The sequence below is a fragment of the Cupressus sempervirens genome, chromosome 11 (assembly GCF_028749045.1).
Source record: "Cupressus sempervirens isolate cs-2001-9-10 chromosome 11, ASM2874904v1, whole genome shotgun sequence".
Lineage (NCBI taxonomy): Eukaryota > Viridiplantae > Streptophyta > Pinopsida > Cupressales > Cupressaceae > Cupressus > Cupressus sempervirens.
This window is the reverse complement of record NC_143128.1, coordinates 495,033,147-495,058,825: the sequence shown is the minus strand read 5'-3', so window position 1 is coordinate 495,058,825 and position 25,679 is coordinate 495,033,147. Positions and strand designations below refer to the sequence as shown.

The following is a 25,679-nucleotide window of genomic DNA, read 5'->3' as shown; positions in this document are numbered from 1 at the left end:
TTTTCTTAGCTAAGGCAATGAACTTAGCTAGCCTTTAATTAACTTCTCCCATAGGAGGATAGGGTGTGTGCTTTGCCCTGAGTTCCGCTGACTTCGCCACGCCACTTGCTGCTTGTAGTATCCTTTCGTGATCCTTCTCATATTCTTTCTCAAATCCAATAAAAGCATTGAGAGAGGAAAGGGTGCCCAAATGCTTTTTCTTGATAGCAACCTTTCCCAACTCATCCAACTTCGATCCAAAATCTGTCTCATTGACATCTTCTTTGCCAAGGGGGATTGTCCTTCCTTCAATCTGTCCCTCATCCGTATCATATCCACTGTACAGATATTGGTGTCGGTTATTCACTTCATTTTTGAGAAGGAAGTTTTGGGCATCATATCCTCTGTCTTTCTTAGTGTTCGCCCACTTGGGATTCTTACTTGCACTATCATCCTCCATGCCCGTCGCCCTATTACGGGATGGTAGAGTGGTAGACCAAAAGGCAAGAAGAACCAAGCGGAGCAATTCTTAGACTAGAACGAAAGATGGATGTCAACTTAAGCACTCCTTGCAACTCTAGATGATGAAAATTCACCTTAACTAGTAAACTTACAGCGATTTTTTGGAACCTAGGATATGACTTTCAAGAAGTTCAAATCCCTTTGCAAATAGAAATTTACACTTCTAAAACTATCCAACACTTGCCTTCTATGCAAAAATCAAACTTCCATATGTATCTCTTCTCCCAACAAAATTGCCAAAATCTGGTATAAAAATGCAGTCCGAAGTAGGAAAAAATCAGACCTTCACCATGACTTGCTCAAAAATCAAAATCAGATCTGCCTCAATAAAATGCCAAGAATGAAAAATTTTTCCTTTGTCTCAAATTCGCCCATGCATGAAGTCTGAAATCTGCCCAAAATGCTACCTAGGGCACAAATTGCAGCCCACAAATGGAGGAAGAAACCACCAAAATATGCAAGAATCTGCCCATAAGAAAAATCGCCAAGGTCTGAAAATGGAGAAATGCAAGCAAAAATTGCCCAGGCATTCAAAAAACTGCCTTTCACTAAATTCGCCTTCACAAAATTCGCCCAAGTCTGGAAAAAATCTGCTCCTCCACAAAATTCGCCCACATGGAGAGGAAGAAATGATTTGTGAAAATGAAATGGGGAGGAGACTCCCTTTATAGCCAATTTTCTTTCTCCATAAAGCTGGCCTACATGGTCTAGGAGAAAACAAAAAAACAAAAATTAAAATCAAGTTAAGGCCCACAATTAAATACTTAGCTCAAAAAAATTAATTTTGCCAAAAGAAAATTGCACTTTTAAATTTACCAATTAGCTCCAATTGCAAAACGAAATTAAATGGCCTTGAGGGTGTTAAATATTTCCATTTAATGAGGGTTTAGTAATATATACGTCATTAAATTTGGATTTTGGCTAACCAAAGGCCATTTTTTCAATATTAAATTACCAAATTCATTAAAAACTAAAAAACTTTCAAGGCAATTTTAATCCAATTAAAGCCAATTTTTGCAATTTTCCACCAAATCGATTTTTCCAAACTAAAAATTAAAAAATTAAAATTGCATTTAGAACCAAAAATCGATTTTTTGCACTTTTCCTCAACAAAATTTAAAAAAATTCACTAAAGAAAAATTTGAGATTTTCCAAAAACTTAATCTAATTGAAATTTCTCTTTTGAGAATTATCCAATTTTACAAAGTTAAAACCAAATTTTCAAAAGAAAACGTCTAAGTACAAAATTCACAACTTTATCCTGCCAAGTTGAAATTAACTTAGAAAATTATTCGCCCTAAGGATAAAATTGATAGCTCTAGAAAATCAAGTTAAGAAAACCGGGTGAAAATAACCTAAGCCTCCCCATCTCTGTCCTGAAGGTGCCAAGGCCTGACATTTTCAAAACTCAAAAGATTTTGGGTAATCCAAAAATTTGCCGAGGTGATTAAAACAAAAAGGGGGTCCCCAAGATTTGGGGCAATGTGTGGAAACCTCACAACAGTGACTTCCAACACATAAGTCACAAGAACCCACAAATCCTCATCTAGTATCATTCTTCTCACATTTAAGGCCCTTGTTGTATTGGAATTCTTCCAAACGCCCCTTTGGGGGCTAATGACCATATGTTTCAATGCTTCTTTTACCTTCACAAGTCGTCTCAAGACGATTGTGTTTGAAGCAAAGCGGGTTTCAGCAACCTAAGAGCATGTTAAACTCAAGTTAGTAATACATTTAAAAATTAAAACATGTTAATGTAAACAACAAAACAAATTATCGAATCCAATAATATTCAATTATATATTAAATATACAAATTTACCTTCAATAATTACAAGTCCGAGAAACTCCTAAAAATCGCTTGTGACATGTGATTTGTCACAAGCATTTGAATCTCTTCAGCTTCCTCATATATCTTTTTCACCCAATCTATTTCGGTGCCAATTGCTTTCATCACCAAATTGAGAGAGTGGAGGGTGCATGGTGTCCAAAAGATATGATCATATCTAGACTCTACAATTATCCCTGCAGCCCTACAAACTTTTGCATTGTCCGTGACCACTTGGACAACATTATCAAGACCCATTGACTCTGTGGCATCCATAAGAATGCGTGAAATAAGTTCTGAATTTTTTCACTTGCCCTTCCCATCCGAAATAATAGACACACCCGATTGAACCCAAAAATCTCTTATTGGTTGAAGTTCAGCCTCTACAGATTTCCTCTCATCATGTAATACGGTAGTGCGCAACTTCTCATAACCAGGCAGTTTGTAACCACGGGGTGCTTCATTTATTGCTTCAACCATCTCCCTAAAATAAGGTGATCTCACAATATTAAATGAAACACTATTTGCAATCGAACAACATCCAATTTTGTGATCGGCAATGCCTCTCTTTTCATTTTGGAATGCCCTATCTAGTGGGCCTCTCTTGCAGATGAGTGGAGATAGGTCTTCATCTTCATCATTTGTAGTTGGCATAGGCAAAAAAGAGTGTGTTCTTGTGCTTGTTTGATTGGATGATGGTGTTGGTGTATTTGTTCTTTTGGAAACACCACATTTTGCTTTTGCAACTACTCTATCAGCTTCATCTTGCTCTTTTGCTAATGCTACTATTTGTGCGCCTAGTAATCCCTTCTTATCACTATTCTAACACATGTTAATTCCTTCAGCCACGGGGCCCAAAAAAATGTAGTTTCACTCGAGAATAGGCGCTTCTATGTTGTATATTGCAATAATTACATTTTCATATGTATGCCACACCCCCAGAACATTGTGTGACTCTTGTTGTGTGTCTCTATAAAGGAGACTCCTTATCAATTTTGAAGCTTGGTGATGCAGCCCCAGCCCCACCCACTAAGCCTTGACTACTCATTGTTCTATTCTTGCAATCTAGAAAAAAAATGAAAGAAAACTATGCTTCACACTTACACAAAAACTTGAAAATTTGAAAAATTAAAAATAAATCAATAATCTATGAAAGAACTCAAGAATATGGTTGAAATGCATATCTTAAACACTTCTTGCAAGGTATTTGGAGCTCCACAACCAATCTCCTTCGAATCCAAGCACTTTACTTCAAACTAGCAAGTATGAGAGAGAAAAATAGAGAGTAAATGAACTTGTCTTATGGCTTAGAGGGTCGTTTTTAGGGTTTAGGCAAAAAAATTAAAATTAAAAAAAATTGAATGGCCTCACTTTTTATAACTTTTCTTGCCTCCTTTGGCCCGGATCCACGCGTGGATCCAGATCCGGATCGGACCCGAATCCAAATCCGGGATCTAATACGCGAATCCGGTAACTAAGTATATAAGTCAAGACCTTTCCATAGAAAAGGCCTCTCCAGTTACACAAGAATTTGTGTAGAGCTGAATCCAAGAAAGCTGGTGAAATGGAATGGGACCAACCCCCAAACTTTGAAAGCTACTCATTCAATTGTAGGGGATGCCAACCATATGTCTGCCTGATCAGAGAATGCCCTGTATTCACCACAATCCAACATGTGACCAAAAGAACAACAGCCAAAGGAAAAGAAAAATAGTGCCTTCATTAAACCCGAGATAATAAACACTATCAAGAACAAGCCTGTGAAATCTGAAGAAACAAAAGATAGCCATAAAGCAAAAAAGACACCCAAAATATAGCAGAAGACACTAAAGAAAAAGAAATTGTTCCAGAAACCCAATCTCAAGGAAACCAACAAGGGAAAAATGAGAAGCTTTTGGAAGGGTGATTTAAAAGCTCTGAAAATGTTGCTGGAAGATCATAGCTGATATTCCGAAACAAACAAGAATAGAATGTAAGTACCCCAGATGTATGTGCCTCTTCGCTTGGAATGGTACTAAAAAGGGAATCCAAGAGAAGATGGCAAAACTCACAAAAGATTCAAGCTCGGATAAAAAAGAAAGGAGTTTGTTATCAGTACAAACAACCAATGACAAGAGAACATGACAACAAACAAAAAAAGAGTAGGAATGCCTAACAGGTTGACAAACATAATTTTCTTCATAATGGAGCTGTGGCAGATATCATGGCATGCAATCTATTCCAACTGGAAGATATTTTGGCAAGTACCAAGATACCTAAGCCTTCTATGAAGTTAACATCAGCAATATCATGGGCTTTACAGCTTGTATTGCCCCTGACAATATTCTTCTTTTTTTTGTTTGACTTTCACAATGAACAGCTTGCAGCCTAAGACACTTTTGATCACGACAATTTTAATATGAGCACAGATAAAGCATCTGGTGAAGGGATCACAATGTGTTGGACTGAGCCACTTGGATAGTCTTCATATTCTTAGCTAGCTGCTTCTATTGTAACTTGGCTAGGTCAAGTTTGGTTCCCTTCTTTCCCATTTTGTATGCCAAATCAATAGCAACACATGCAACACTAGTTGGTCTGCTCAATTGAAATAATTTGTATGCCACGTGTTAGCTCCCAGTTTGACAGAATTTAAACTACCTTTTAAGATATCAAAAAAGCTAGGAATTAGCTAGACACCATGGTGGGTGTTCTAAAAACATAATAAAAGGACCAACTAACAAGACATTAGAGTCTTCTCCACTTTGAACTCTGCAAGATTCAGGCAAGTTTACCTTGGGAATTCAACCTTACTTCAAGATCAATGTCTACAACATGAATTCCAGAAATAATAGATTATTTAGCCTTCTCTCTTCTAATTCAGTGGTAACAAAGAGATGATAACTAGCTATTTTACCAAACTCTAGACACCATGAATCAAGTACAAACTGACATTTCGCATTTAGATAACATAATTGTAAAAGACTGATTGATTATAATATTTCTACTTTATGCAAAACATTCCATTCAAACTAATTCACAAGGATGGCTAGTGCCTTATCCATTGGGCTACCACTTACATAGATTACACACTTACTTCTGGATCTTACCTTAACACTTTGTGCTAAGATTTATCTGTATTCATTTTCAGATCTCATATTTATCATATCTTTGCTTCAACCATATTGTTCTTCCAATTCACATTAAGCATTTACATAATCCAATAGATTATCAGCAAAAGCAAATTGAAACATAATTCAAAATGAATTACGACAAAAACTTTAATAAACTTTGCTATTAAATTTCAGAAAACAATATAGAAACAAGAAAAGAGACAAGATCTGGGATGAAATCAACTCTCTGTATTTGTATTAATTTCTTTGAAAGTGTATACAATTCAGTGATCATCTCTGTTAGAAAAATAACACACAGACCAGCAACTGTAACTTTTATATTCAATTCTGGAACTGCTTTACAGTATGCATGGACCAACTCAACAATTTACAAAGACTTGTGCAATTAAAGAAATTTGGACCATCCTCTAGCCTTGAGAAATCACTTTATTAGTGTGAGTTGCAACAAGCTTCAGGCATAGAGGGAGGACAATTGTCCTTAGAACAAAATGATTTACATAAGGACAAAACTGTCATAATCAAAACTTGCACGAGAAGAGAAAAAAATTGGTGATCCTTTATCTTGATAACAGAATGGCTTCTTCATTGGTCACTTTGTGGTGGGGATAATTTTGTTGTAGTAGTTTCTTGTACATCCACTACACCTGATGATTGGTCTTGCTCATTTTGCTTTTCTTCAGGTTGTGAGACCACTTGCTCTTTATCAATTGTGTGAGGCTCTGATATTTGGATATTTATTCTGACTAGCTAGTTATCTACCAAATCATCAGTTTGGGTGGCTACATCCACTGTTGTAGTTTGTTTATTTTTCTCTCTATCATCTGTTTGAACTACTTCATCAACCAACTGTATTTTTTTGTGATGGTTGCCTTGTCCACAACTTTCTCTTCAGCAGTCAACTGCAACATTTGTATCGCTGGAGAGTAGTCTGCCATCCACTTGTTGAAAAGTGTGTAATCTGGCCAGTCAAAATTCAAAATTTCTTTCTCCCTCTTCAAAACATATTTTCCTAATTTCTTTAGCTCAACAAAATCCTACTTGAAAGAATCAAAGAATAATTGGGCTTGAAGTATTTCTTGCAAACCAGATTTAGTTTTCTTTATTTACTACTTCATTCATCCCAACACTTAATAGCTCCATCAAGTCATTAACCCATTCTTCTGTGTCTTTTATACAATTTAGGCTTTTTAGAGCATGGGGAAATAAATCAAAATCTTTGCTAAGCTATCTTAAGAGGCAAACTTTCAATCTTCTCTATAGTACATCCCTCTTATGATCAAAAGTAAGCAAATCTTGTGTTTGATCAAAAGTTTTTTCAATTTGATCATCAAAATTGTCTATGCCAGAGCAACAAAGAGTAGTGATGGCATCATCTCTGTTGATCCATTTATTCAAACTTGCCTTAAGGAGGCTTCAATATTATTTAATTCCTTCCATATTTCCACCAACCTTGATAATTCTGGGTGGAACAGGGACCAACCTACCCTATCCACTAAATGCAAAATTGTGTCTCTGATCCTATCTCCATGTTGGATGCCTAATTCCACATGTAGTGACCATATTCTAGCCTTCTCCTCATTTAGCTCATCAGCTGTATAAAACTCTGGTTGTTGAAGCGTGCTTGGAATTTTCACAATAGGATCAGAATTAAAAGGTGGCACGGGGACAGGACCAGCTGCAATTCTAAGCTGGCTAGACTACCTACCTACTTTTTCTTCCCAAATTGTTTTTCCATATTTGCAACTTTGTTCTCCAATTAGTAGATTTTCCTGCCCCTTTCTTCATAGGCTTCCAACACCTTTTCAAATTTTTCACTTGATTCTAAGAATTTATTTTTAGCTTTAGCAGCAACCACCACCCCAAAATCTGCTACTTCCTTATTCATCAACTCTACATACCATGAGGCTCACTATGTGCTCAGAATCTGAAACCTCCTGGATTTTGGCCTTATCTCTTTTTTAGATGGACCACACAACTAGGGCTTTATGGTAATCATTGTATTTTACCCCTTTATGGGCTTGCATCACTTCCTCTTCAGTCCTGAATTTAGTGTCTTTCTCCTTCCTTACTGCATAAAAAGTCATTGCATTAGCAATGTCCCACTCCGACAATATCAGGACTCCCGAATCTTTCAAAAGTTGTCTTCACCCTATACAGGGATTATTTAATTAAACTCTTCCATGGGGTTAGCTTTAACCTCCTCTTCAATATCTGAGTCCTGTCTAGAAGGTTGCTCAGTTTTAATTTTCTTGCACTTTGCCTCAAAATTCTCAATATTGCTCCTCCACAAAAATTGAGTAAAAGCCCTAGATTTTACAAAGTTTTCATCATATAGGAACTTTTTTGTTGCCTTCTCTACTACAGGATCAATTTCCTTCCCTCTGAAATCCTCTACTGTGAGGGCTAAGAATGGCATTGGGGGCTCTGCAAGTGCTCCTTCCTCCATTTCTTTTGCAGTTATTATAATATCCCCTTCGCCTCCCATTTGGTCCAGTTGCTCTCTTAAGGAGTCTTCATCATCAATGCAAATGGGTGTCTATGAGGGGGAATACTCCTTAGCCCTAGATGATGACCCATGTTCTAATTTCTACCTCTTAGCAGTAGGTGTTGAAGGAGGACTTTCTGAAAGTTGCCTCTTATATAGAGGCACAGGTTGTATACTTACATTTTTTGCCACAACATACCCTGCCTTCTTCTGCAATGTATACTGACCCGGGCTTATGATGGTTCTGCTTGCCAATCTCTTCTCATGTTCAATGGCTTGGTCTGGGTAGGCTTGTATCGAAATTGCTTTTTTCTCATTTAGGGTTTGCATGAACCCAGCAAAATTGTTAATAAGTTTATTAATTTTGTCTCCTCAATATTTTATATCAGCTAGAGGATCATACATTTTACCTAATGCATTAATAAACTCCAGAACTCTACTATAAACTTTCCATTTCTCTTTTCTAACTTCCTGCTCTTTTAATGAAAACTCATTACTAATTATATCCTCAGGAAAATAAACAAAATGCTCATAAGATTTTCCTTTAATCCTATCCTTAAAAATATCATAAAAACCCTTGGGATCAATGAAACGTGAATGAGATTGGGTCATATGGTATCTATCCAAAAATTTAACTAAATGCCTCCATCCTCCCTTAGTGAATACAAAATTGTGGATGACAGTGAAATGAGGGAAAATTGTACCTCTAGATCTGCCCATCGGCTCCTCTTCTAGTCCTCCTATCTACCATAAGAATTCTACAATTCCAACTTTCAATGGCACTTGATATGGTAGGACATGGGGCTTCCCTTGGAAACCATACACTCTGAAGATAGTGGAAACAAAGTATGAGATGATGTCCCACCAGTTATGCCTCACTTTCAGTCCCTTGGCATGATCCTTGAGCCTAATCAATTCTAGCAAGGGATGGGGTATCTTGGGGTTGTTTCCAATTAACAAAATCCTCAGCTTTGAGGCAAAGTACCTGTCAAATCTAATAAAGCTAGCATCAAAGACCCCCAAGTCATGTCAGCACTCCACAGTTGGACTGGTAGTTTTTCTCCGTCCTCCAACTCCAACTTCATCTCCTTAGAGAAAGCAGAAACCCCTTTGTTCAAACATATGTACATCAACAGAGAATACCAGCAAAAGGGTTTCTCAACTTTGGCCTTGTTGATGTTGATTAATCCATTATGGATTTACTCTGCGAGGTATGTTGCAAAGTCAAAAATGGAACTCATACCATACTGCAAGGTCTGAGCAATAATGAAAACTAGGGATCCTTGGATGTGATCTTGCTCATCCATCCCAAAAAGTCTACAGAGGGAGAAGTAAAGTGCATGTGCCCTTGGATTGAAATATTTCCTCAATAATGGCTCTAGAGTATTAATTGTTACCAAGAGTAGAAGCCCTAACTTCACAAAATGCTCTTGTAGTGGTCCTCTCCTCAAGTAAACCCTATGAGCATCATATCACGTGTGAAGATCATCTAGGTCAATCTTTTCATGTAGTGTTGGTTAGGGTCTAGCATGAAGACTTCCCTAATTACCTCAAGTGTAACGCTAAAGAGGTTTTCTCCCGCATGATTCTTTACTACCCTCAGCACTGGATCATATCTTTTGGCCATCATTGTCAACAAATCATCATCAAAGAAGATACAAGGAACAATCAATTTTCCAATGTCAAACTGCCACACATTGCTCAAAGGAGCATCATACTTCCTCTCAGAAAACCATTTTCGAAATAGCTCCAAACCACTAGTAGATGTCTCAGCATCTCTCAACTAATTTGCTTTATCATAGAAATCCTCGCTAACCAACAATCTAGGGTTTTTGGGGACTAACTCCTTCCCTTTGGCTGTCTCATTGGTGGAAAAGGGCAATTGTTCCAAAAAATCATCGTGCACATTCCTTTGCTCGTAATCCACTTTCCCAGAGAAATCTTTCTGTGGAGGCATTTTATCAATAAAATTTAATTCAAACTGCAATTCCTCAGATGATCAGAAGTTTTCTACTACTTACCCACAAGTTTCTTCCTTCAACTTAAAACCTCGTCCGCAACAATTCATTATTCAAGAAAATCGCACTCTGAGCTCTAGTTCTCTGCACTTGAATTCCCTTTCACTTTGAAATTGATTTTGCATTGAATCTTAAATTTTATGCAAATTTCCTCTGCACAAATTTTCCTTGATCCACTATCAATGCTCTAACGGTGAAATTATGAATGTTACAAAAAAAATTTGAAATTTGGTCGTTGATCTAGTCACGATTGGACAGTGTTGTTTTAAACTTTAATGACTGCGTTAACTTTTTGGCAAGTTGGACACATCTCAATTCATCACTTTATCATTTTGGCTAAAGTTCAAGCAACTTCAAAATGCGAGAAAGCGACGATCGTTGATCTTCATATGATCAACAATTACGAAAGATCCTAGCTATAGCTGCATTCCTTTTAAAATTTGTGCCCACTGAGACACGTGTCAACTTGCCGCTTTCTCGCTTTGGCTCAACATCATGCATCTTCATAAAGCAAGAAAGCAACATCCATTGATCCTTATCAAATGAACGATTATGATCTTCACCTATGGCTGTATGTATTGTGTGGCCCACATGGACATGTAACAGCTCATCGCATTCTCACTTTAGCTAAACTTCATACAACTTCATAATGCGAGAATGCTACAATCATCGATCAAACAAGATCTGATGACTTCTAGAAATGAATATCTTTTGTTACAATCAGCATCTATGGAAAATTAAACCACACCATTTGGAAAAGTACGCTAACAACATTCTTTTGTGGCTTGCAAGTTAGTCCGGTCTTACAATTTCCACATGTCAGTTTGTCACTTTCTCGCTTTGGCTAAAGTTCGAGCAACTTCAAAATGCAAGAGACGATCGTCGATCTTCACCTGATCAACGATCACGAAATATGCCCATTTGTATACTGCTTGAAACCAAAAAGGGGGCACATCACATTCTCACTTTGGGTAATCTTTGCGCAACTTCAAATTGAGAGAAAGCGACGATCATCAATCTTAATCTGATCAACGATCACGAAAAATCCTGAAGTAACTCACCGAAAAGATCTTGAACAAGGCAAAAATAATACGTGAGCTAACCACGAGATGACCTTGGATTAAGGCAGAGTTACGCGCTAGGGTAAAACTAAGACTTCGCAAAAAATTTCAAAAGATTACATAAAAAGCATACAATAAGAAATTTTTCGAAGGGTATTAAGGTTCTTATTAGAATCTTGCGCACATTTGAAAATGCGAACAATGATAACAATTTTTTTCAAAAGAAACTAGGGCACAATTTAATCAAAAGAATAACAAACCCTAATTACAAATGAACAACTCGAGTTTTCACAACAAAATTTTAAAAGGATTTTTACCATGTGAGAAACCAAGCCAACACCACGACACACACCAAATTTCATCTCTAAATCAGTAATAGTGGTCACCTTCAAACCTCTATTGTCAATATTATAGTAAAATACTTGTCGGCAGCAAACTGCACGACTCAACATTGCATTATTTTACAGAATTAGGAAGTAATGGTAATTTAGTACCAAGCCTTTCAAATTACAAACTGAAAACTGAAAATAACTACAGCTAATTCAGGTAGCACGCCTTCCAGAAAACCTACAAATACTAAATTTAGCAGGGAACTGCCAAGATTATTGTTGAAAATAGTAATGCTAGAAATTTAAAGTATTCTTCTAATACCATTGTGGAATAACCAACAAACTTACGTGGAAAATCATGAATTCTAATATTTCTAGCGTTAAGCCCCACAAATTTAGAATAAAAATATTATTTCATGATCTAAAATGCTGGATTAGAACTGCAGAAATATCACTGAGTTGAGTACCAAAAACTGACTTGTACAATCACAAATATAAATCATACCAAATATTTGCAGCTTGGACAGTGTTGAGTTGTAAACACACATCCCGTTGCAAATGGGAACCCCCTATTTTTTCCCTGCTTGTTTGCTTAGTCTAGTGTAGATATTTATCAGTTTTGTCAAGCTCGGCAACAGTTTGTGTCTCTTAGCCAACTAAGCAATTGAAAGATCTTGTCAAGTCCAGTCGGAGTTTTGATCAGCCTGTGGATAAATTTGAGAAATTGATTTTTAAAGCAGAAAGGTTTTTAAGTTTGGGGTCAAATCATAAGTCGAACATGTCGGTGCTGTTAGACAATTGACAGAATGAAGGGTGCAAAGGAAATTCAGTTTACAAGAATCCTTAGGAAAGTTCAGAATTTCAATATTTTATGTCAAAAACCATAACAGATGTGAAAATTACTTCTTCCTTTCAAGAGTTGTCCTTACCAAAATTTGGGAATTCAATTGAGTACTCAATGAACATTCCTAATAATTTGAAATTTTAAACTCTACCATTAATTCGCACTACTCAGAAATGGCTTGTCTGCCATGTCCTATGTTGGAGCTTTTGAACCTTATTTCTTCTTCCAATCAATTTTTATCATCTATCAATGAATCATGACAAGGAAAGATGTGTCCTAAATCCAACAGTTAATTCATACCAAGAGAGAGCCAAGTGAACTGTTACTGAAGACTTCAAAGCTAGCATAGACTCTTCGAAGAAAGAAGATTGTTGAACCCTCAAAAGAATGATAGCTTTTCAAATTCATTGAAAAAGAAAATCTTTAGGATCTCAAACTACAAAAGGGTTGGTTCACTAGGAAAAACAGAAGAAAAGGAGCAGTCCACCACGAAGCAAAAATAGACAGTTTTCTCATATCCACAGCTGGCTGGAAAAGGATTGGGTCTCTATCTCAAGGTTTCTTACTGAATCGGGATTTAACAAGTGCCGTATGTTGCTGGGTATATTGAAGAACACTTCCCTCATAAGATCTCCTTCAGATTTGAATGACGTAATTTGAACACCTAGGTCATGTAGAGGTATGGCTCTAAAATGTTTCTACTTTTACATAAACTTAGAAACCCGAAATTTAGGTTAAAAGAATTGTATCAATATATCTTCAAAAACCTTTATCTAACAAGCATAGCTTAAACAGAGACGAATGAGATTCATAGAGCCATCTTTAAGTTTGGCTTTAATGACTATCTAAGCACTCAATAAAAGGAACTGACCCTGCAACTCAAGGAGCTCCATAATAAGTAAGATATCTACTTGAAACAGAGATTTAGAATTAATAGTTTGAAGAAGACGGAGACACTAAGTGCTCTACTCTTTCTTATAATATCAGAGAACAAACAAACAATGTAATGAGAATAGAGGTTCACAATTGTCAGAATATGAGTACTCGGGAAAAGGAACTAGCCCACCAACTTTAAGACCTCTATAAAGAACAAGAAACCTATTGGAAACAGAAATTTAGAACTAATGGTTGCAGGAAACAGAAACATTAAATTCATTCACCTACCCTACACAATTAGAAAGAAAACAAACAATATTGTGAGATAGAAGCTTGGCATGGTCAGTTAGAGAAGCCAGGGGAGATTATGTAGGTCCCTTATTTCATACTGGAGCTTATTTGCATTGAAAAAACTGATAGCAAAGGGGAGCAAAATAAATCTATAAACTCTACTTTCTTGGTTTTCATTCTGAAGCTTAAAGAATCCAATATTGTTAAGTTTGTAGTTCAGTCAAATTAATATGATCATGAGATTCATTATTGATAATAAATCATCAATAGCGAATATTATTATACATATAATATATATAAAACATATATTATATTAGAATATAATAATATATATTATACATATATATATTATTATAAATACTAAATAATGATGATTAACTATAGAAACATGTCTCTTCATGAGACCTCCTCTCATCTTTATGAGTCCACAAATCTGCATTTCGTAAATCATCAATAACAATGGCCATGATTCTACATTTGCAGAAACGATTGTAGACATTAACATGGTATCAGAGCTAGGCTGCAAATGAATAGAATAACATAGAAAAGAAAGAGAGAGATAATGGGAAAGGCAAATATGCAATTGTTGTGCATTACAATAATGCTAATATGTTTAGTAGACATGGCAGTAGTCGATCACTGTGATGATAATGTTGTATACAGTGAAAATGACAACTGTTAGGATGAGAATGATGTCTACAGCACGAATCGTAGCCAGGCCACACATGAGACTATGAGAAAAAGATTTTGATTTGACTTGACTAACACCAGTTAATAAAGATTCCAGTATTGGATTTTACGCAGTCATGTAAACCATAAACTACAAACTGCCATTTGGATGTATAGAAAAAGGTGATACAAAAAAATGATATGAAGAAATATGCATCAACATGAACTATTCAATACACAGAGGAAATTAAATAAGTAAACATTATATCAGAAGAAATCCTCAATGGATGTGAAGTCATTGAAGGGAGTGGACAGAACAAAAAGAAAACAAGCAGGTTGGTGAAGGGTAATTTAAAAGGTGAATTAAATAAAGACTATGCCAACCCTGCATCCTACGGAGATATAAGGAGAACAATGACCAGGCCCATGGAAAATAAATGATGTTAGTAGAACGCCAAGGTGGACATGAATAAGATAAGTATGACTACTATCGAATAAAATAGATATTCTAATATATACCAATTGATGAATGAATGGGATGAGAAGACAATATGCACTCCTTATGAATGCTTACTACATGGAACGCAATCAACGAGCAACATAAATTTCAAAGGGAACAGTTTCATTGGTAAAACAATAAAGTTAAGGTGGACACAATGGCAAACATTTGAATACATAACAATCATCAAATATATGGTATGATTCCATTGTTTGACCCATCATCTCAAATCCAACGCTGAAATGTAAAATGGAAGCATATATATGTGTGTGATATCATCTATGATATTGGGAGAACACTCATCATAGAAGAGAAAAGTATGTCTTAAGGCTGGAGCCATCAGGAGACCGAGCCTCTAAAGGGAATAATGGTTTCCTAAGAGTATATTTGAAGTGTGAATTACTCTACATCACTGTGCTTGTCAGGCCTTCTTAGTCATTTGATTTGATTGTCTATTCGGGTTTCTAGTCATAATCCATGATGTACGTAGATTGAGGATGCCTTAAAGAGGCAAATAACATGTCAATTCAACTAGACAAGGGAGGTAAGTTATTAGAAAAGGATAAACATGTACCAAAGATTCCTAAAACACAATTAACTGCCTTGCCATGAATAATTATACATTGGTCTTGAATAATTCCGATATGATAATTATACATTGGTCTTGGAAATGATCAAATAGAAATATATATATATATAAGTAATACCCATGTGAACGGAAAGAATAATGGAGTAGCATGGGAAATACATATATAGGAGAAAAGTTTATAGTAATCATAATCTGCAAGATAAGACAAAGCTGCAAAACAAAGGAGAGACGGTGGATATCAAGAACCGACATATAAGAAACATTAAAAGTTATGTACACTCGCTTTACATTTTCCTTAGGTCATTAAGTAACTAAAGTCACCTATATGAAGTGAGGTAAGAAGATAAGTTTATTTTTTAGGTTGTGATTTATTTTGATAAATAATTTATTTGAAGAGAAATGTAGATATTATCTAACGTTTAAAATCTGTTTTTTTTTCAATTTGATAAATCAATGTTCATTTAATATATTGTTAATATATACTATAAGAGATAAGAAGATATATTAAATAAGATTACAATTTATTTGTATTAAATGAGAATCATTAATATTATTTGAGAACATTGAGTAGAATTAATTCATTATGAATTAAGTATAGAATCCAATTTCTAATGTTCTTATAATAATGTTCTTATTTTGATATTGAGAATAACTATTATATGTGATTTTTATTTTTTTATAAGAGCTATATACCCTGATTCTCCTCTGAGGATGTTCTTGCAGAAAGAGGAAGTATGACATTTCATCAAAGGCAACTTTGGATGAGGAGCTCAGATGATTGAGTTCAAAAGTCCTTGTCTTTGGACCTATACTAATCAAGATATTAGCATAATGTGGACAAGGTTGAGAAAATGGAAGGACATGTTTGCTTCTACTGTTAAGCTAAATGAATGTTTGGACCTTCAATGGATGAAAAGAGCAAGTTGGAACTTTAGAAAGGAGGTGTCATATTTGATACAAAATTGTTCAACAATATAAGAATGAGTGGAAATTTTACATTGTGGGGGGAATAATAGTCAATGTTCCATTCCCACTTGAACCTTATTTAGAGGGGAGATGTTTCATTCTCAAATAATCTAAAAAGACAATTTCTGAATCTTCATGTGCAGATAAGTATTCTTATCTTTTACATTTATCTACTCTTTGTAGTCTCTCTCTTATTTGTAATTTTATACATACTATAAGGGTTATTTGCCTTGATTTTTTCCTTTATGTTTGAGGATATTCTTACAGGAAAAAAAGGTTGGCACTTTACATATACTACCTTATATTGTGCAGACTCAATCTAATGATAGTAGCTCCAAAGACCCTGATGATCAAGATGGATAAAATGAGGCTCTTGAAGCAAACATCCTTGATGATTGAGATTATGAGATTCTTCTACATTAAGAGGGAGTATGACACTTCTTCTAAAGTAGCGCAAGAGCTTAGAAGATTGATACTCAGAGGGAGTCTAAAATACATGTATGTGACTGCATGATTTTGTTGGGCCTACCCCTATATACATCATGAGGAAATAACGAATTACCACTAAAGGTTGAAAGATTAATATCAGAGTCTGAGAGAGTCTGAGAGGCATCCTTGGGTAAAGAGAGTCTCAAAGGGAGTAAATACAGGACTTGACCTCCCAGGATCATTGTTCAAAGGGAGAAATTTTGAGATGCAATCCTTTGTGGATGATATCTTCTCTATAAGGAGAAGTTCTAAGTGATATTCTTTGTAATGTGCTCTCCTCTATGAGACAAAAGTATGAGGTGAAAACCTTTGTTCCACCCTCTCACTTGGTTCATGGTGGATATCATATGAGTTACCACAGAATGTTGTGATTATGTCATGAAAGGTGACAATCTTTCATTGATGTATATATTTAAGAGGGGAGCTATTGAAAGGTGACAATCTTATCAATAGCTAGACCTGTTATCATGACTAACTTCATTGAATTGTTGTCCCAGAGTGTTGGAAGTCATGATAACGAATAGACAGAAGGTAACCATTGTAAGGTGGCGATCTTATAAATCGTAGACTTGTTATCATGGTTCTTTGGGTCGGATTTTGCCGGACACCATGATAACCAACTTGTTATGGTTCTTTGGGCCGGATCTTGTCGGACACCATGACATAGTTACTATTATAGACCACACTAAAGGTGGTATTTAATCTTGTATTATATGTGCTTCAATTGCCTCCTCGCTAAAGCGGGAGTGTTGAGAAATTTAGCCTCATCGTGAATTGAAGCAAATTCCATATGTTATATATGTTCATATCCTTAAATATGTCATTCTACAAATATCATACTAAGATGATGTCTCTTCATATACTCAAGAGCATAATGTGTTCTATATCAATCCTCCCTAACTAAGAGGGAGTGTTAAGTTTGTAGTTCAATCAGATTGATATGATCATGAGATTCATTATAGATAATAAATCATCAATAATGAATATTCTTATATATATTATTATATATAATATATATATTAGATATATAATAATATATATATTATACATATAGTTATTTATATTATTATATATACTAACTAATGATGCTTAACTATACACATATGTGTCTTCATGAGACATGTCTCCTCTCATATTTATGAGTCCACAAATTTGCATTTCGCAAATCATCAATGCCATTGGCCATGATTCTACATTTGCAGAAACGATCTTAGACATTCACAAATAGGGTAGAGGATTTTTGTCCTAGTCTCTCAAATAAATGTACAAGGTTATCAAAAAAGTCTTTGCAAACAAGTTGAAACAGATCCTTCTAGATATTTTATCAAAAAAACAAGGACATTTTGTTTATGGAAAACAAATAACATGTGGGATTGTCTCCATCATAATTACAAGATCTGGACTCAGCAAGCTAAATTTTGACTCTCACCCAACAAGCTGATTTTTAACATGCCCAAACTCACAAAAAAGACTAGGTATATTGAAAAACCCAAGAAATTCAAAGATTTTTTAGAATTTAAAACATGTTTCATGCATCCTTTAATAAATAAATCTTAAAGACACAAATTAAGATTATCTCATCCAAAAGAAGCTGCTTTGAACATATACACAAGTTTAATTGACTACATAATATGAATACTACAGTGTCAAATGTCTACAAAATTAATGGAAAATCAAATTCATGGCATTGAAAGTTCAAAATATATCAAACTAAATTGTAGAAGTCAGTGGGCTTAGAGAGCCTTATATCACATGACATGCCAATCCTCCTATGTGTGCATCTAAGATAGGTCTTGAATAACGTTGCAGATAAGATATCTACCTATGTCTCAAGCCACTAGGTCTCCTTGTGCTCTAGCTTCCTCCTCTGTCATTGCTATTGCCTTTGCCTCTAGATCCACCTAATCAACCCATGCCAAGTCATCAACACTAAAGACAAGATCATCAATCTAATTGTTCCACAATGATTGTTTTCCTTTGAAGAGAAAACTAGCAAAGAAAAACAATTGAGTGGAACTGCAATAGATGTCTAGTTGGCAGTGGAGCAATGTTCATGGGAATTAGAGCAATAACCTCGTTGTGTGTATGGATACATGGCTAGTAGCAAAAAAAATGCCAAGATGTTCTTGAAGTAAGACAACATGCATATCTTGTTGCAATGGATTCTAGGAGTGGCCATGGTCTTGTGAGATGGAATAAATATGTCTACACACACTTGGGTAATCAAATATGAAGTGTTTTGATCCAATTTGTGTTTTTTCTTCTCTTTTGAGTATATTTACTAGTAGAGTGATAGTTTGGGAAGACTATCCATGAGTGTGGAATAAGTTGTCTTTGAAATGTTCAAGACTATGTTTTCAAATCGGCACTTGAAGCACTTCATTTTGAGACATTTTAGCCCTCCTTGGTACGGTTTTGATCTCTCTTTTTCCCAATCTTTCCCAAATTTCTAGGTCATATCTCTTGTTCCAACATGGCACTTTATGTGCTATTTTATCACCTTTTTGGTCATATCTCCCAACAGTTTCAATTTTTCCCAACTCTTTCAGCACCTTCTCTGAGGCCTCGAGGACCCCATTTTTGGGACCCCTCGAGACTAAGTCAACTTGGTCAACCTATTCGAGACTTCTTCCCCGAGGATTTTTAAATTTGTAGCCTGAGGTGTCTTGGGTTTGCCAATTGTTTATTGTCACTCCCAGGTCGCTTGCTTTGTTTTCGATCCCAAAAACTAGTATATAAGGAGGCTTGGGCTCTTCATTTTCACACATCATCATTCTCCAAGCCGACCTATTTTGCAAGAGGTCAACCTCTTCCCCAAAGATTTTCAAATTTGGGGCCTAAGTTGGCCTCAAGCTTGCCAATTGTTAACTCTTGCTCCCAAATCGGCCTACTTTGTTTTTTATCCCAAAAAACTAGTTTATGAGGAGGCTTGGGCTCTTCAATTTCACACATCATTATTCTACAAGCAACGAAGAGCAAGCGTACATGCGTCCATAAGGCATTCTTCAAGCATTTCAATGCATTCATCAAGATCAAGCATACCAAGCTTCTTCCTTCAAGGTGGTAGTAGAGTTTGGCTTCTAAGGAAGAGATCTATCATTCAAATCATTCAAGTTCTTTCATCCTTTATCATGGCACGTCATATACATAACCATTCATGAGGTCTTGACTTCTATGGTTTCCTTTTGGTGTCTTTGAGTCAACGCTATTACATTTGCATACTTGATCACATATCAAATTGAATTGCATCTACAAGATAATTGTATCTTTCATTTGATACAGTCAATGCTATTATGATGCAAGAGCATCTTGGGTACTTTGGAAATCTTGCATCAACTAAAAAGATTTCTTTTTTATTGTTCTGTCTTTTGTTCTTGGAATGGCGTTTGTTGTTCATGTTTTCTCTTTCCGTGTTGTTGGCTCCTTAGTATGGACCTATAGTGGATCCTTTACTTAAGCTCACGATAATTTATACCTTTGTTTGTTGGACTTATGCTTCTCTTTGTTCAAGACGTGCTTGCTTCCTTGACAACTCAAGTAAAGTGCAAGTTTGGCTTCGGCAAGGTTTTGTTTGGCATCAAGACTTTCCACAGCCTTGGGGTGTGGCTCTCGGATCACATGTGGACGTATTCTTGTCCCCGCAGAAGTTAATTTTCAAAATTATATTCCTCCTTTGGGCTAGGACCTATATTTTGTAATAAACTGCTTGACAGTCCAACTTGTGGTCTTGTTGGCTATATAATTAGGGATCTACGATTAGGAAAAGTAGAATGGAGTTAGATAGAAGAAAAAACATTAAGATTTGGCTCCGCATGCCCGAGCTTCTAAGAGCCTAGATTGGATTTGGAATATTTATGGCTGTAACAAGGTAGGGCTTAAGCCTGGCGTGTTAATGGAAGATTGTCTCACATATATACATTGAATTTATATAATTTCTTGTGCTTTCCCTTGTACATTGGCTTCCTTGTATAACTCTTAACAAGGGTAGCTTGGGAGTGGTTTTTATTCCCTCCTATCTTGCATCATATTACATATTAGCATTTCCTTTATCAGAATTTTCACACCTCAATTCCAAGGTTGATTCCTCAATCTAGGGCTTGACCAAGGAAAGCTCTCATCAAACCAAGAGAAAAACAAGTTTTACTATGTGCAAGAGCAGGATAGCCAAATTGTGACCACAAATATGTAAACTACTCACCAAAACAATTCCAAAGAAGTTGGGTCAATTTTGCTACTATCTTGGGAACATGTCCATCTTCTTGTAAAGTGTCCGAAGACTTTACCACCAAGTCGACATGTTCCTAGAGCTCTAAGAAAAATTTAAAAAATTGGATTTTCTATTGTGATCGTGAATTCGCAATCAAAAGTTCACTTACAAGGCTTTGATCCACGAATTTTGAAGTGAAAAGTAATATTCCCTTGAACATTTTGACGTGAGTACTTTATCATTCATTTTGTTCTTTAGCCTAGACCTATTTGCGTATCTTAATTGGGGTGATTGAACATATTTAGCACCTAGATCTATCTTACACTTCTCGTTTAATCAATTATCTCAAGCTCAAATTTACATTTACATAACCTTAAGAAAATTTACATTGCATGAAAGAGGACTTGCTTATGTGCTTCCTTGATGTAATTTGGGTTTTGCATTGGCATCCCTTTATCCCTTTGGGTTTTGCTAATCTAACTTGAGTTATATTGAGAGTTATGCTTGGAAACCCCTCTTTCCCTTGTATTCAATGTTAGTGTGAAGTGAAGGCCTTATCTTATTAAGCGCTTCCATTTCACCACTAAACAGTTCTAAACACACACATCCCATTGCAAATGGGGGCCTCCACTTTTCACTTAGATAGTTTAGTTTTTTCACTTTTTAGTGTTAATTTAGCACCATTATTGTAGTCTTTGGCTATATGATGAAAATGGTTCTATTTTGTTTGTCAATTTGGGGGTTTGGAATAGGCAACAAGGATTGTAGAATTGTGAATTGAATGACAACAATGCAATATGTGAAAGTATGTATGTCCATTAATTTGGCCCCACCCTTAGGCCCGTTCTATGCGTAACTTGTGGAGCTAGTTGTTTTGGCGCCATCATTTGGGTTACTCATTTGAATTTGTATTAGGGTCAACTTGCTTGTTCAAGGAAGTGTGAACATCATACATATATTGCTTTTTTTGAAGCATATGTAAATCATCGATCGTCCATCTCAATGTTTGTTATAGCAATTCTGGATTGAATTGGTCTTCTTAGTTTGTAATTTTGGAGGTGCAAGGCAATCCCTAGCTTGTCCATGGCACCAATTTTGTGAATTCAAGTTGGAGACAAATTGTGATTCCTAGAGTTGAAATTGATTTGTAGAACGTGGTACCGAGATTCAAAGTATGATACTATATTCTGAAGAAAATAATTATAGCTCCATTATGTCGAAAGATTCATCAACTATGTTGTGTATCTCGTTAATATTGTCATGGATGTTGGATGAATGTTAACAAACAGCAATCGATCAAAGGATTATTTTCAATTACTACTGGAGGTTGATGCTATGTTGGTGATCAATATATGTGTCCTCCTAAATTTGTATTGAGTGCATACTGCATTACACAGTTTGTAAACTATATAGTACTCTATGTTTTCTTAAGAAAATTTGTTGTGATGATATTTTATTCAAGAAATGTTGATTAACATTATATTGACAATTGTTGCTGCAAATTAGTTAAAAGTTCAAGAAGACCACATTGAGCAAGGCTTATATCATGAATGGAGGAATTTATAATTATCTACAGCATACATCGCATTTGTAATGTCCCCGTTTTTGGCAAGTCCGTGCAGTTGATGGAGTTAGCTCATCATAGCGACCCTCATGAGTTGGTTTTGGCGGTCTCAGTTGTGAACTTACTATCTTTAGTAAGTCTATTATTGGCAGTTGCTATTTTTGGCAATGCAATGGGTGGCTTAGCAGTTGGTCATCACCTGCAGTAAAGCAAGTTAATAATTGCATGAGCTCTTATTTATTCAATAATTATCAAGTTGCATTATTATAATAAATTAATAATACTTATATTATTATAATAACTACATTAAGTGATATTTCTAAAAAGTGTGTTGAAAAGTTTCTAGTGTTGAGTTCTTTTGGGAAGCTTCCACAATTTTTAAAGTGGAGTTTTTTAGAAACTTTGGTCAACGAAGGATTATAAATGAGAACTCATTTCATTGGGAAAAGCATGCTTGGATATTTTATTTGCTTTTGATGCCTTTGTGGCTTTTTCTGAGTCTGATGATTTATGTGCCCTTGCTGAAGTATAAGGGTTTGGAGCTGAGAAGTGTTTTGTAATTCACAACTGAGGTATTGTGAATTAGTTTCTGAGAGGTATTTTGAATCACTGCTGTTGTATAGTGATTTAATTCTGAAATTGGTTGAATCTCCTTACTGTTTAATTTGTGGCTAGGAGATACCGTTGTGTTCGAAAAATCTGAGATTGGTATTTGGAGTTTGGAGTTTTCCTCCTATTTTTCATTGTTACTAAGGAGTCCATTTGCAATTGGGCATCCATATTTAGACGAGTTGCAGGTTTAATTTCTGCCAGTATAATCTACAGCTGGCCATTATTTTATTACTGTTTTTGGGGGGAGATCGGGCTGTGTGAAGCCCTGCTCATGGCTGTTAAGATACCACCTGGGCATCATTTTGTGTAGCTGCTGTTGAATTCCACCTTTTGCATCATTTACGGGTTGTTGAGACTGGCAAATCGGGCCTGCATTTTGCTGGGTCTGCACATTGGTGACAACAGTTGTTGTGTGATTGTTGAGGGTCGAAATTACACCTGCAGGGAGCAATAGTGTATCCGCAATTTGTTTAAGGGTGGTGTTTGAATTCTGGGAGCTGTCTGAACCCGATATTCTAAGTCCTGCGATCAAGATTACACTTCAGCAAATTCATTTGGACACCTGCGATCTGCAATGGAGGCCTAGACATTTACATTGCCAACTGCGAATTTATATTAGAAGGGGCGGCAATTCCACTACATTCAGTTCAGGTTCCATTTGTTATTTAGAATTGTAATGAGATTAGATGCATGATTTCTTTCATCTAATCCACTTACAAATAAATCAAAGTTGCTGAATGGCTTACAAGTTGAGAAATTAGTGAATGCAATATTTGCAAGTGTTACAAAGTCTTTTGGGCATTGGCGATCTACTAAGTGTATTTATTTTTCAAGATGGAAACAAAAGCAAATACTTTCTGGACATCAACTAAGTAAAGATAATGGAGCTGTTCAAATGTTTGATGAATTGTTTAACTTGTGATTAGCTAAGAATAATGGTGTTTGTTTAAGCCATAATCAAGCAGGGTTTTTACAGCATTAATGTATAAGGAGGTTCTAATCACAATTTAGTGAATTGGATAAAACAGAAAATATCCCAATGCTACTATGTGGTCCATCTATTTTCTGCACCTCATCCTTGGAGATAATTATACATTTCAATATTATCGAGCAGGGAAAGTCTGTAACAATGACATTCATATCAATCATCAAAGTCAGGTTATTAAGGAAAGTGAATGGTATAATTTATCAATGACCCCATCAAATGAATAATACAAGACATTGGGGCTTATATCTTGCCAATAGAAGCTGAACTTGATGGAAGGCAAGCTTTGTAATACTGAGGATCAAATAAATGTTGTTAGTAAAAAATTAATGCAGGTCATTCCACCTTGCAACTACATCATGGAGATCTAATACGAAAGGAACTCGGTCACAAGCCGGGGTTGGAAGAAGACAATTAATGTTTGAATAAACTTTGGAATTCATAGAGCTATGTAATATTAAGAAACTTGTATTCTATTCAAATAAGGCCAAGTGTATCTTTTATTAGCAAGTTCATGTTGTGAATTATCTTTGAAATTCTATTTGGGATTATACTGTTATTTTTGGTTTGCATCTGTATTTTACATAAGCATTATAAGCAACTAGTTGATGATTAAATAGAAAGCAAAGAATTGTGTGGATTCCACTTAGGATATTACAAAGTGAAGATTAAAAAACTTGTAAGGTGAGACCATGGAGTTCAATTGACAAATCGCAAACAATGAGTGAAGTTCTAAATGAAATTGGACGATTGCTTGCAATTCCACTTGGACGATTGCTTGCAATTCCACCTGGAATTGCAAGCATCTCATCATATCTACTTAAACTATTAATGAAAAATTAAGTTTGAAAATGTTATATGACTTGCAAGCTTGATTTAAAAAGGTTAAAATCTTCACAAATTTCAATCAAATTTTCACCTGAAAACTGAATTTACAACAACCTTGGAAGATCATTTCCACCTCAAATCCAAAATATCATCTTGTATGAGAGATAAGAAATCCCTAAGAAATGGAATGCAAGATGAATTCCAAAGATGAAATGGAAAATCCTTAATTGAAGCTGTAAATTTCAAGCTTGAAAAATAAAAATCCCTGTCTCAAATGAAATTTTGCCAAAGGAATCCATCTGAAGCTGAGATTTCCACCCAAGGGTGTGAAGGGATTTTTAATCTAGATTTCGTAAAGGAAAGAGAAGAATGAAAGAAGTTCAAGAAATTTCAAGATTTGGTATAAAAATTCTTAACCGAGAGAAGAAATTCCACGACAAGATAGGGATATCCAAGTTTCATTACAAAATCTAGCTGGATAGGAGATTTGTGCCCTCATTGCCTACTAAACTTCATATTTGTTCGCTTGCATTCCAAGAGTTTCTGCCTAAAAGTAGGAATTCCACCCACATTGCATTTCATTTCCACCTAAAATGTTAAAATATTTGAATGAAATTTGGCAAAATATTGAACACTATAATGAATGAAGAAGATGTTCATTTATAGTTTACAAAAAGTCAATCTTTGCATAATGAAACAATTGTAAGAATTAGAAACATTGATGAAATGGAAAATCCTTAATTGAAGCTGTAAATTTCAAGCTGGAAAAATAAAAATCCCTGTCTCAAATGAAATTTTGCCAAAGGAATCCATATGAAGCTGAGATTTCCACCCAAGGGTGTGAAGGGATTTTTAATCTAGACTTCGTGAAGGAAAGAGAAGAATGAAAGAAGTTCAAGAAATTTCAGGATTTGGTATAAAAATCCTTA

At 35.5% G+C, this 25,679-nt stretch overlaps 1 protein-coding gene across 4 annotated transcripts in view; it reads right to left on the bottom strand.

The window, feature by feature from the left end:
* Positions 1-25,679, bottom strand: part of LOC149530530 (serine/arginine-rich splicing factor SR34A-like) — a 144,797-nt gene that overhangs the window by 16,618 nt on the left and 102,500 nt on the right. The gene's annotated exons all lie outside the window — the stretch shown is intronic.